Source organism: Lycium barbarum, chromosome 7, assembly GCF_019175385.1.
Source record: "Lycium barbarum isolate Lr01 chromosome 7, ASM1917538v2, whole genome shotgun sequence".
Lineage (NCBI taxonomy): Eukaryota > Viridiplantae > Streptophyta > Magnoliopsida > Solanales > Solanaceae > Lycium > Lycium barbarum.
In genome coordinates, this window is record NC_083343.1 from 12,760,792 (window position 1) to 12,775,123 (window position 14,332).

A 14,332-nucleotide genomic window follows, 5' to 3' on the forward strand; every position below is an offset into this window, starting at 1 on the left:
GACTTTAGTGCATTGTTTTGCCCTTTACCCGTGTGCCTCTTTTGGACATATCTTGGGACACTAATGTAAGTAGTGCCACCTCCTCCTTGCACGCACAAATATATATACTTTGCTTCCATCTGGTTGCCACCTATCCATAATTTACATAACTTATCTCCACCCAATACTTATCAATGCTCTTAATTAATTCCTTGTCTTCCATTACAAGTCTTCTATTTAACCAATTACACACATAATTAATTTCTTGATCTCAATTCTCTTAGATAGTAATCATATTTAACATGCTTTATATAGATTTATTATCAGGATCATGTAATATAATACTAGTCCATAGCCTCTTTTGTCACACACAATATTTTTCAATCACCGTCGTCACACTTTTAAGTCCTAAATCATTTTGGGACTGTTGACACCTAATTTTTGACCTCCCATAATTTAGTTTAATTACTCAGGGTCTTTGGATAATAAATAAAATGAGTCATGCATCTTAATGGGTTTAAATGATTTTTCTATAAAATTGTTTAGGTCAACATTTTACTCCTTTAAATTTTTCAAGTGATTTTATGACATTGTAAATTATTTAGTTATTAATTGGTATTTTATGACATTTATGGAATATTTTACTAGAATTGATCAAAAGCAAAACAATTTCGAATAATTATTTACTTAATTGCTAAATTGTTAAAAAGTGAAATTAACAAATGATTTATCCCCTTTGAATCCAAGGAATCTGAGTGATTAAAAGAATTAACCCTTTTTGCCCCTCAATCTCTAATTCTATGTGTTTGCATAATTGTTTGAAATTAATAAATTGTTTTTAGTGCTTAATTAGGCTCGTTAATCAATTAGAGGTGCATTATTGCAAAATTGATTTTTAATCATTTACTTGTTTACATTGTGGCCACAATTGAATTAACCAATTCATGGTTTAAGACAATTGGGGCCATTTGAGCAAAATTAGCCCTTAAGTGACCTTAATTGAAATGACCAAACTCATTGGCAAATCAATTGAGGCCATTAGTGCAAATATGGCTTTAATTGGCTAATTCGGATAAATAAGCCCATGATTGAGATAATTTATTATTTTAAGACCAATTAGGGATATTATTGCAATTAGCCAAATAGGGTCATAATTGAAACGGTCAAATTGGATTTAAAAATCAATTAAGGCTATGCTTGCAAAATTGAACTTATTAGTCATTTTTTTTTAAATTAATTACATCCTAATTTGTTTATAATTAAATACTATGGTCAATAATTGGTTGTTTAAAGTGTTTGTCTGTTTGGTTAAATTAACCGTCCTACCCATATACGCGCATATACACCCAGTACACATGAATATACACATATGATATACATGGGAAAAAGGGGCCATGTTCGCGTCTTTTAAAATTGGACCAGGCCCAGTCCAATAATAGACCGACCCAGCCCAAGATTAATCAGCAATTAAGGGAGGGGTATACAAACTTATGCTCCCCCATTTTACAAACACGCGTACCAAACGAACCCTACCCTTAACCCCTTCTCTCTCTTCCTCTTATATGCTAAACCCTAGCCGCTGCCTATATTCTCCCTCTCTCTCTCATCTAAAAATGGTAAAAATGCAGAGAGCCCAGAAAATGCACAGCTTTTGCATAATCATTTTTATGAAACAATCAATTTCAAGTTTTGTTTTCACTCGAATCTCTCCCAAACGCGGTAATCGCCCTTTTCTTTTGAATTATTGAGTCAAAAGGTTGATCTTTTCTGTTTTATTTGTTGTACTGTGTTCGTATTTACTCAAATCTGACCATTCGTTGATGGTTTGAGTCAATCTAGGTCGTAGATAACATTTGCAAGGGTTAGTTTCTAGGAAAACTAGTTTGTCCCACATCGTTGGCTTGTTTCTTTGTATGAGTTTTGGGGTTCTATTTACCCTAAAAAAAAAAGTTTGAACATCTATAGCTTGAACTTTGAGTGAACAAAACTCGAAATTCTGAGCTTTAGTTAAATTTTTTTTAAAGACTTAACTGCTAAGTGGAGTCTTCTAGTCCAAATATTTATTTGCTTTTTCTCTTGTGTGGTGAATTGCGACAATTGAAAGCACAAAGGCTCCAAATCCATTCTTGTTCACAGCTGCGCAAACAAAAGGTAACCTTTTATCCAGTTTTTGCTCTTTGAGTTTGTAGTTTGCAGTTCTTATTTAGTTATGTATGTGGCATGTTCTGTTTGGAGTTGCTTAGGATAGGCATTAAGTAGGCATTAGCATATTTAGATATAATTCTTGCCTTAATATGTACTAGAAATCAAATTGGTTATCCTGCTATCATACTTATGTGGAAATCTGACTTAGCTGTTCAAATGATTGACTCAGAATGACTGTTTGAGTACTGGTTTAGACTATGTGAGTTGTTTGACACAACTATCCCTAAACTAGGAGTCTATGTGAAATGTTATTTGATTATGTGCACTCTTAATGTGATCAGTGATACTTAATGATCTAAAGGACCTCTGGTGATTGTTGTGATGACTTTGTTTAGAATTATAATAGCTCGAGTACTTTGATCATAGAATTTTGATGACACAATGTAGGTAAACTGAGGTGCTCATGAGGAATTTAGTTTATAAGGCTTGGTTTTCTCTTGTTCTTAAATACCCTAACCTGAGACTTATATATTGTTCTTAGCCTGAATTTGCCTACTTCATTTATCATGTTGATTTGTATGAACTATTGCTGAGATAAATAAGGAAGTTTGATTAGGATAAAACCAGATCTAGTAAAGTCTAAGCCTGCTTGTAAAAGTCTTATAATGTGACTAGGTTGTTTGGATATGACTAAATAAGGCTTAACTGGTTTCAAAGCATGTGCTCGTTTATCTTAATATGTCTGCATCTGAGTCTAATAAGGTGAAAAAGTCTGAATGAGTTAGATTATCATCCTAATCTGTACCATGTTTGAGCTTTCTACTAAGAAAAGAGAATGAAGGTTTGATAGCCCCTGGTGCATATCTGGCTATACTATCTATTTCCTATGCCATGGTGACACTGTTTCCTGAGTCCTGTTCTCATTAATTGGGGTCTGTTTAATTGTGCATAAGGGGTCTTATATGTGAGTGCTCTGGCTATCTTGATGTCTTGTCCATGAGTGATACAATGTTGTACATAGTGTGATCCTGCCATGTACTTAAGCACTCAATTAAGAATGATTAAATGATATGATTTTGTATAACCATGGGAATTTATGAAGCATACTGAGGACCACACAAGCACACAGATGAGTCCTTTTTAAAAGGTATCTTGGGAGAGGATCAAGGGGAACCAGGCCTTGCTTGGTTCATAACACTTGTCCTCCATACAAAAGGTACCATGGCATTTCTGTGGAGGTGTTTGTTTTCTACATAAACACACCATGACCTTATAAAATCCCATCATTTGATTAAAGGGGAGGGAAATCCGATGAAAGATTTGAAAATTGGGAGTCATGATAACTGTCTTAAACAAAATATGAATCATAGAGGTCATTTAAGTTACTGGTGTTCTTTGTAACATTCTCCTCTCTAGAATCTTGCTGATTTTGAAACTTTTAAGCTGCCTCTTCTTTTGCTTGCCTCATCTGATGTCTGGTTCATATGAATTCTGCATATTTCCACATACTATTGTCACTTCATTAAGTTTAACTGAAAGGGACATTTCTTGTGCTATCTTTATGCATCCAAATCTGCTTGCATTGTCATCTCCTCCTGCATCTCTCTTGCATACTCAGGTCTGCTTGCACTCTGCTTTTGCTGGTGTCACAATAGTTAGAGCTCCGTTATTTGTCTTGTGTGTTAACTACTCTGTATGTGATTGCTTAAGTTAGAGAAACTTGACCCTATCTGCTTACTCCTACTTATGCTTTGTCCATTGAAATCATAAAGGATGTTTCCCTGCATATCATTTGTATCCTGTATAATGGTCATCCAACTTTAAGGAATGCCATGGTCAACTTATGTGTGTGTTTGTCTTGGCTGTGCATAAGTCATATACATCCGTCTCTATATTAGGACCATTATGTGAGTCATTTTGTGTTTACCATGAATACCAGACCTGCAGTCCCTCCCCCCGTTCGCTTCTGTTTGAACCATGTCGATGTGGTTGCAGTTTGCCTTCGTCTATGCTGTATCTATATATTTTAGTTTGCTTTTGTTTATACCATGTCTATATGATACAATTTTCTTATGTCTATACTATATCTATGGCTTCAGTTAGCTTCTGTTTACCCCATGTTTATATGCTGCAGTTTGTTGTTGTTCACCTTATGACCATGTGTTGGGTTCTGCTTCTGTTTACCCCATGTCTACATGTTGCAGTTTTCTTTTGTTCACCCGATGACTGTTTATTTTGTTTTTATTCCTATTTACACCATTGCCTATTTGTTTCAATTTGCTTATGGTTATACTATGTTCATATATATCAATCTATACCCTGCTTATGTGGAATTCTATTTTATCATTCTTTCTTTTATGGTTGTACTGGTTGGGAAGTTGAGGTAATTGGGGTCTGGTTTTAGCCTTTCCCCTGATGTTCTGCCATGCCTAAGGTTCATGAAACCTTTTTTGATCTTTTGCGGCATCGGGAATATGGATAGTGATAACCCCTCCCCCCTTGTTGCATGAATCTCCACCAGTAAGACCCAATAGCATTTATATAAATACCTTGACTGCGTTATTTGTGAATGAATTAGATACATATATATGTGTATAGTTACATGTATGATAAGTTCAGTACATATAAACTAACCGGGGTCCTTTGTTTTTTTTTTCTCCTCCCCCCACTACATGGCCACTTGGTCCGAGTCTGAAGCCAACCTGTTGGGCCTTGGCCCAACAGGTAATTCTTTCGCATTATTGAGTCCGAGAAGATAAAAAAAGTAGCTAATATATGTATTACACGCGTAGAAGGCCCAACCATGAGTGAAAATGGCCAACTAGGGGCTTGGTACGCCCCTAGCATTCCCGTTCTTTATTTAGTTTGTTTACGCTTTCCTGTATTTGTAATTTTGTTGTAGTTGTATTTGTAAACTTGTAAAAACTCTATTATAGTGGAATCTTTGTGTTTTGAACTAGCCGTCTTAGGACAACGGTGTCTACGCCGTTTAGTTTGACTTTAGGTCCCAAAAGACTTTCAAAAAACCGAGCTTAATAAAAATGATTTTCTAAAAAAATAACTAAGCAAATGAATCACTTTTACACAAGTTAAAAATAAGGACGAGGAAAAGGGAATTGTACTGCTACAGACAATGATTACGTTTTTTCTTTTTATTTTTTTTATGGCCAAATTGAACTGTGAAAACCAAAGGTTATATTTTCTTTATAAATTGAACTCAGTTTTATTTGAACCAGCAATAAGTTAAAGAAACTGGACTACTCCATTTTTTACAAACCAGTAGCAAGTTAAAAAAACTCGGGCTGAGACCAGTATTTGAAAAACCGACATTTCTTTTTGGGATTAAACTTACCTGATTTTCAGAAAAAGGAAGAACTATTTTGGGCCAAGCCCATACGTAAAAACGCAACCTCTTTGCTAGCATCGGGCTTAAAATTCAACAATAAAGAAAACTCACTCTTTATAAAAAGCAAAGACATAAAAGTTTTAGATATGGACATTCTGAAAACGTATTAAACGAATTAACCCGAACCGTGTATGAGTCATGCATGAACAAAACGCATTCATTCCGCACTTTAAATAAGCAAACTTTACACATCTTTACAAAGTCAATACTATCCTTATATATAAAAAGGAAACTAGTTATATTCGGATATTATAAATCCGAATCTAAATACCTTATATATAAAGGGGATATATTCAATTTATTTCTAAAATGATATGCAAAATGACAGACTTTATAATGCAGGAATAACCATTAAATAAAAAGTTTATGCAAATGCTCATAAATTGAAATTCGAAGGTCAACCGTATAGTACGGATCTTTAATACTAGGGTGCTTAACACCTTCTCTAGGGGATCACTAGAACCTTTACCTGGAACTTTGGATTACGAAGGTTGTTTCACTATATATGAATAAACCCTTCAAAATCGATTTTCCTAATTTCCTAAAAATTAGGTAGCGACTCTTTTAAAACAAAGTTCGAATGACCACCAACAAGTTTAAAGTAGCTTTTTGAGCGCTAACCCCGCCCGTGAAATGCGAACTGTGACAGGGACGTCACATTTTTATACAACGAGCTCTTAATTTGTATACCGAATATGACAAAAATTATCCATAGCGTGGGTCTACTTACATATGTCTAGTGGTTCAAATCATAGCCCGAAAGCCCGGGGTATTATATTGATGAAACTTATACTCTCTGATTTGCTTAACCTCTAACCTTCATGACACTTACTTATCACTTGTTAAACATAAAATAAATACTTATAACCTCAAAAATAATCTTGTCCTTGAACTCATGTCGATTAACTTACGACAAATCTGACGTATAAAAGTACGGGATGTAACATAAGGTGACAATAAAGAACAAGTATATGCTTCCGAGGATTGATGATTTATATGATCAGTTACAGGGTGCCAGATGCTTTTGAAAGATAGACTTGAGGTCAGGTTATTATCATGTCAGGCTCAGAGAGAAAGATATTCCGAAGACGGCATTCAGGACTAGATATGGTCATTTCGAGTTTCTTGTGATGTCTTTGGGGTTGACTAATGAAGATATTCCGAAGACGGCATTCAGGACTAGATATGGTCACTTCGAGTTTCTTGTGTTGTCTTTCGGGTTCACTAATGCGCCAGTAGTATTTATAGATCTGATGAATAGCATATTCAGACCCTTCTTAGACCTGTTCGTGATTGTGTTTATCGATAATATTCTAGTCTACTCTTGATGAGAGACTGAGCATGCAGATCATTTGTGTGATGTACTCAGATTTCTTCAAGACCAAAAGTTGTACGTGAAGTTCTCTAAATGTGAGTTCTGGTTGAACTCCGTCGCTTTCCTCGGGCATATTGTATCAGGTGAAGGCATCAGGGTTGATACTTAGAAAATAGAGGCCGTGAAGACTTAGCCTAGACCCACAACACCGACAGAGGTTCGTTATTTTGTGGGGTTGGCAGGATATTGCAGGAGATTTGTAGAGGGCTTCTTCTCTCTTTCAGCACCATTGATGAAGCTGACTCAGAAGGCAGTCAAGTTCTAGTAGACAAATCCTTGTGAGCGGAGTTTTCAGGAATTGAAGAACAGACTGACTTTAGCTCCAGTTCTGGCACTTCCAGAGGGATCAGAGGGTTAGTGTCGGATTGGATTGTGTGTTGATGCAGCATGGTAAAGTTATTGCTTATGCTTCGAGGCAGCTAAGGAAGCATGAGAAGAACAATACGACCCATGATTTGGAGTTAGCTGCAGTGATTCGTGCACTTAAGATTTGGAGACATTATTTATATGGTGTCCATGTTGTTATTTACATAGACCATAAGAGCCTTTGGTATATCTTTAAGTAGAAAGAGTTGTATTTACGTCAGAGGCGATGGTTGAAGTTGTTGAAGGATTACGATGTTGATATTCTATACCATCCAGGGAAGGCGAATGTAGTAGCTGATGCCCTTAGCCGCAAATCTATGGGTATTTTATCTTACTTGCGAGTAGGAAAAAGCAAGTTAGCTTACGAGCTTCAGGAGTTATCCAGCTTAGGAGTTCAATTATTGGACTTAGGCAATGCAGGAGTTATAGTTCAGGATATAACAACATCATCCTTGGTAGCGGAGGTTAAGGAACACCAGTATGAGTATCCTTCTTTGATTCAGTAAGGGAGACAGATCACAAAAAAAGAAGTCACCCTTTGGGATTTCCGGAGATGGAGTTCTGAGATATCGAGACAGATTATGTGTTCTGGATATTACAGGGTTATGTCGATAGATTATGGCAGAAGCTCATTATTCGTGCTACTTTATTCACCTAGGGTCGACAAAGATATACCATGATATCAGAGAGATTTACTGGTAGAATGGTATGAAGAAGAATATAGCAGAGTTCGTAGGCCAATGCCTTAATTGTTAGCAGGTAAAGGTTGAGCATCAAAAGCTTGGTGGATTGTTGCAGGATATAGAGATACCAACTTACAAATGGGAGGCGATTAATATGGATTTCATTATAGTCTTACCTCGTTCCCAGTGCAGGTTTGATTCGATATGGGTGATTATTTATAGACTAACAAATACAGTACATTTTCTACCAATCAGGACTACTTATTCCGCTGAGGAATATGCGAAGTTATATATTGATGAGATAGTGCGACTTCATGGTATCCCAGTATCTATTATTTCAGACAGAGGTGCATAGTTTACAGCTAACTTCTGGAGATCCTTCCAGAAGGGATTGGGGACGCAGGTGAACCTTAGTACAATATTCAATCCCCAGATAGACGGGCAGGCTAAGCGTACTATTCAAACGCTTGAGGATATACTACGAGCATGCGTGATAGACTTCGAAGGTTGCTGGGATGATCATTTTCCACTTATTGAGTTCGCGTATAATAATAGCTAGCATTCCAGTATCCAGATGGCCCCGTATGAAGCCCTATATGAGCGGAAGAGTAGATCTCCTATCGGTTAGTTAGAGGTCAAAAAGTCAAAGTTGATAGGGCCTGATTTGGTCCAATAGGCGGTGAAAAAGGTTAAGCTCATTCAGGAGAGGTCACTAGCAGCTCAGAGTTTCCAGAAGTCTTATGCAGATAATAGACGACGATACTTGGAGTTCCAGGTAGATGATTGGGTGTTCCTGTGGGTGTCGCTTATGAAAGGTGTCATGAGATTCGGTAAGAAGGGCAAGCTTTTCCCTAGATACATTGGCCCTTACAGGATTATACGTAGAGTAGGCCGAGTACCTGTGAGTTAGACTTACCTTCAGACTTGGAGTCTGTACATCCGGTTTTCCATGTATCCATGATCCGTAAGTGTATCGGAGACCAATCCAGAGTTGTACTAGTAGATGATGTCCAGGTTACAAAGCAATTATCCTACGAGGAAGTCCCTGTTGCTATTCTAGATAGCCAGATTTGTAGGTTGCGAACCAAAGATGTAGCTACCGTAAAAGTACTCTAGAGGAATAAGAATGTAGGAGAGATGATCTGGGAAGCCGAGGAAGATATGAAGTCTAGATATCCTCATTTGTTTCCGATCCCAGAGTAGGCTCAGGCTACGATATCATCATATTCAAGTATGCATTATATTGTCAATTACTTTTGTTGGTTGTGTGAGGCCATTGTTGTATTGATTATCATTATCCTATGTGGCATTGCACTATGTTGTTGGGCTGTGTAGCAGGTTAGTAGTAGTATGATTACAGAGAAAACTCTGCCGAAAATTTTGTAGACTTCTGAAGGTTTAACATTCGAGGACGAATGTTTCTAAAAGGAGGGGGGTGGGGGTGGGGGTGGGGAAGGATGCTACATCTCGTACTTTAGTACATTATGTATCTTTGTGAGTTGGTTGCTATAAATTTGGAGAGCAGAATTATCTTTGAGATTTTAAAAGATTAGACGTGTTCATCTTGAGTATACAAGGGTTTAAGTTCATGCTTAGTACGTGTTGAAAGGATTAGAGGCTAAACGAATCGCCGAGAATGTGTTTCGGCAAAAGTGGGGTTTTACGGTTAAAATTATGAACCGTATATTTAGTTGACCCCGACCTTATTTTGATAAAAGCGGGGGTGAGCCAATGTTGGCATTTTACGGTCCACTTATACGAGCCATATAATTATTACGGTCCGCATAATGGGACCGTATAATTAAGTCGGTGGTAGCTCTTTTAGTATATATTTCGTACTCTCTTCTTTTTATCTCATTTTTGTTCATTCTCTAGACCCTTAGCACTTCTATAACCCTCTCCAACACATGTCATTAACTCCCCAAAGTGAAGTTAAGGAATAAAACAGAAGATCAAGTGCCTAAAGTTTCCAAAGTGTTGTTGAAGCTTGTTTCTCCTCTTTGTAGTAGTTTTGGAGGATACTTCAAGGTGAAGTAATCTTGGAATTGAAGTGTTCTTGTGTTCTTGAGTTCTTGAGGTAAGATTCCATCTTATTTCTATGTTTATGAGTTTTATGTGATGGTTATACTAGGTTTGGAGAGAAAGAAGATGGAGGGAAGGTTTAAATATGAACTTGAGTTTATGTTGAGTTGTAATATATTTTGAGCCATGTGTGTTAATGTGTTTTTGAGCTAAAATCTTATTGTATGGAGAGTAGTTGATGTTGAGACCGTGTTGAGGTTGTTATACTTGGTATATTTGGAAAAAAGAGGTGTATAGGTGTCGTATATGAAGCGTATATCGGGTTGTTCTATTGTATACCTCTAAATATTGTTGATATGTGTTAAAGAGGATCATATGAGATAGTTGTGTTAATTGTTGGTTATTGGCTGAGTGTGATAACTAAGAAATAGGGGAAATGTTGCCCATTTTGTTTTTTAATCGATTTATTTTTGGGTATATGTGATATACTAGTACCATCTAAGTTTTTCAATGCCTTCTTTTGTTATAGGATTGGAATACTAGTTCGACGAATTCGTTGTGGATTGTGTTAACGACTTGAAGTATGTTAAGGATAAATTTTCTTCTTTTGGCATGATCCATATGAACGAAACATAAACGTAACGCTACTCCATAATGATCCTATTCTTCGCAGCTAGAAATGTTCTATGTTATTCATGTTCCAGTAATATTGTTCTTAGCAAGTCTTTCTTTAGATTCAGTATGCTTCATAGAGTCACATGTTGATGAAGATGCTATGTCATAACGATGTTCAAAGGTGTGATAACATTACGTCACTCTGAACGATCCATGCATTATATATCTATATGGGTTATGGGGAAGGTTACATCGTTATATACGCACTACCACCTGATTAGCTGGTCATATGATGATGATTATGCCCACAGAGACTGATGGGATGCCCACAGAGGCTTGAAAGGTGTTATATACGCATATATATATGTGTGTGTGTGTGTGTATGAACAAGCATTATATACGTATATATATAGTACCTATGCATACCATTGGCCCTTAGAGGCTGTTCAGATATATAGGTTGCATTCCTTTTATCCTATGTACATTCATGTCTTATTTATATTATTTCATACATTACATACTCAGTACTTTGTTTGTACTAATGCCCCTTTCGCCTGGGGGGACGCTGCGTTTTGTGCCCGCAGGTTCAGGTAGACAGGGTGACGATCCGCCTTAGTAGGTTGATGTTCAGCTGATATTGGAGCACTCCACTTGTCTCGGAGTTGCCGTCGTGTCTTGGTACAGTATATTTTTGTTGTACATATCGGTATGGCGGGGACCTATCCTGACCTTATTATATCATGTACTCTAGTAGAGGCTTGTAGACAGTTGTGGTGCAGTTAGACGTTGTGTGGCCCCCTCGGCCTATATTTTGTTATATAGTTGTCTATGATGGCCTTGTCCGCTCGTACAATTTTGTCTAGCATGGTTATATACGTATGTTCTTTTGGGCTCATCCTTTTTCAGTATAGCTCTCTTATGATCTAGCAGGTTTACCATTTGATGACCTTGTGGTCCACTCTTATGTACGATTATGTTATGAAAGCACGTTCTAGCGGTGCTCTGCAGGTAGGGCCCGGTTGCCCGTCATGGCCCTCTGATTTGGGTATTGACATAACTAGTTTGTTATAAAATAATAAAGCTAGAAGAAGAGTATTTGTAGAGAAAGAGAGAAGAGAGGATAATTCTTATTTCTCTTGAGGGATGAAAATTCAATGAAGAGAAACCCTCTATATATAAGGGAAAAGTACTTAGTTCGAAAGTAAAAAAACCCTAGCTTTTCTCCTAAAGATAGACAACCATAATAATAAATAAATAATATTTATAACACTCCCTCTTGGATGTCTATTTGATAGATAATGTGCCTCGTTAAAACCTTACTAGAAAAAACCCAGTGGTAAAAAATTTAGTGAAGCAATTAGAGTTCACATTTATGTTAATACGCATTTTAGTTGCTTCATTTAAAACCTTACAAGGAAAATCCAATGGGACAAAACCTTGTACGGGAAAACTAGTACAACACGTATAACTCCTCCTGAGTAGAACTCCAATCCAAATACTTGAGTTTTAGCATTCCAATCTTGTGCACCATCTTCTCGAAAGTTGCAGTTGGTAGAGACTTGGTGAACAAATTAGCCATATTATCACTCGAACGAATTTGTTGCACATTGTTATCACTATTGGAGATCATGTGTTAAGAACAGCTTTGGCGAAATGTGCTTTGTTATATATCCTTTTATGAATCCTCTCTTTAGTTAAGCTATGTATGTTGCATCTCCATTCTTTTGATTAACATATAACATTGTTGGAATCACGTCAAGTACATTCCTGACTTGCGTTATACATTGATACTATCTTTGTATGATTTGACTGCCATGTAGAACAACATCATATGACTGTAATCTTTCATAGGAAAATAAAACATGTCTGGATCGAACATTTTTGTCAATCAGATGAATGCTCTGTATATCCAAAAACTTGACAATATTTGTTAGGATAAACACATTCATATCAAACTTGCAATTGATCTTATTTCAATATCTCCATGTAGGAATAAAGCTATATTTGGTTCATAGTTATAGCAAGATGTATAAATGCATCAATTTAATAAATAAACGGTACTTCAGGACCAAAGAACTCTGCAAGTTTTCTCATTTCAATTTCTTTCAATGGATAATATACTGCTTTTGAGAACTTTTCAAGAGTTTTAATAATAGTCAAGTCATCAATTCGCATCAACCATATGAGATATTTTGATTTCCACAAAGACGTAAGGATAAATAAACCCTTAGTCAATGAATATTCATTAAGATGATTAAATGGCATTCACCTTGCTTGATTTAATTCATATAAGAATTATGAACAAATTTCTAGAACTTGTATATGCTTCAGGCATTTAAAATTCTTCAAGGATTTTAATATAATTTTTGTCAAGTGACAATATCCATTAAAATTTAAATGCGTGCCATTTTCTAGTGTCTAGACTGCAGGTCTAGTAAGTTTTACCCTTACCAAGATATGTCATTTCACATGATAACTATTTCTATGTCAACATGCTTTAACAAACATAAAATTCAGATCCTCATAATCTTTACAATATTGCGCGTTATACTATATCAAAGATATCGTTAACGATATATCATTTGTATCGGTGCATAATGCGACATAATTTATTGAGATCTCATCACTTCCAATATTTTTATGTACCTTAACCTCTCATGAGGTTTCATGAAGTGTTACATCGTACGCTCTTCAAGAGAACATTTCCTTCTTATTTTAGTCAGTTTGATCATTTGCTCCTCTCCCTTTTTAAAGATTATTTTATTTGGAACCAATTTATTCTATTTGGAACCAATTGGTCTATCACGCTTCATGCACGTTGTAGTTTCTCTCCTTCAGGGACATTAATTTTAATAGGAACATTTTACAGCTGAAACATGCCATTAGTTCTAGGACAACAAATGCTTCTAGCATTTTACTTGAATTATCTTTGAAAGAGGATCATACTAATGACGATTTAAAATATATTTCATAGCTGCTTATTCCTCCCCCTTATGTTAGAAAAACTAACATATATTCCCGATTTTCTTTGGGAAATCCATCTTTGTGGTCGTGCTAGATTATTTAATTATATGTACATCAAAAGCTATTAGGGAAAATATTTGGTTCCTAACTCTGAACCAATGCGATGGAGAATTTATCATAATTTATTGATATGATGTTGTTGTATGCAATATATCATATTTCCGACCAACACATGAATCTTTGTTCTCATAAACAATGGTTTATCCATATATCAGAGGCATTTAACACCAAATTAGCTTGGATATAAACTAGCATTATCAAGATGAATTGCCTTGATTATATAATCTGGAAATTATGCTGTTAACTCAATTATTTTGAGCAAATAATTTTATAAATGTCAAATTGCAAGTTTACAATAAACGCACATATGACCATCTCATAGATGCATCTATCTAAGTCATCACATGAAAGGTGACCGGCCATATTCACCATTTATATTTTTCCAGAATTTAGGGATTTCAATCCTAACATTAGCTGTTATAATCAACTTATTATGAGAACAAGCAACACAAATAAATTCTTGAAGAATCTTCTAGTTCTTCAATATATGTCGAATACTCAATTTGCACATTATATTTGAATCGGATGGCCAAATTGCTCATGTCAACTGATTAAATTATTTATACTAGTAAACTTCAAGTTTACCATGCCATTTGCTATTTGTTTTAGTAAACTTCTGATTTACTATGACATCAATACTTTTTCGCATTGATAAAC

At 35.9% G+C, this 14,332-nt stretch overlaps 1 long non-coding RNA gene across 1 annotated transcript; it reads left to right on the forward strand.

Moving 5' to 3' along the window:
* Positions 1–1,496: 1,496 nt before the first annotated feature.
* LOC132603155 (uncharacterized) lies at positions 1,497–11,486 on the forward strand. Its single transcript, XR_009567989.1, has 2 exons — positions 1,497–2,130; positions 11,176–11,486. It is a non-coding gene; the product is annotated as an uncharacterized LOC132603155 (long non-coding RNA).
* Positions 11,487–14,332: the final 2,846 nt, after the last annotated feature.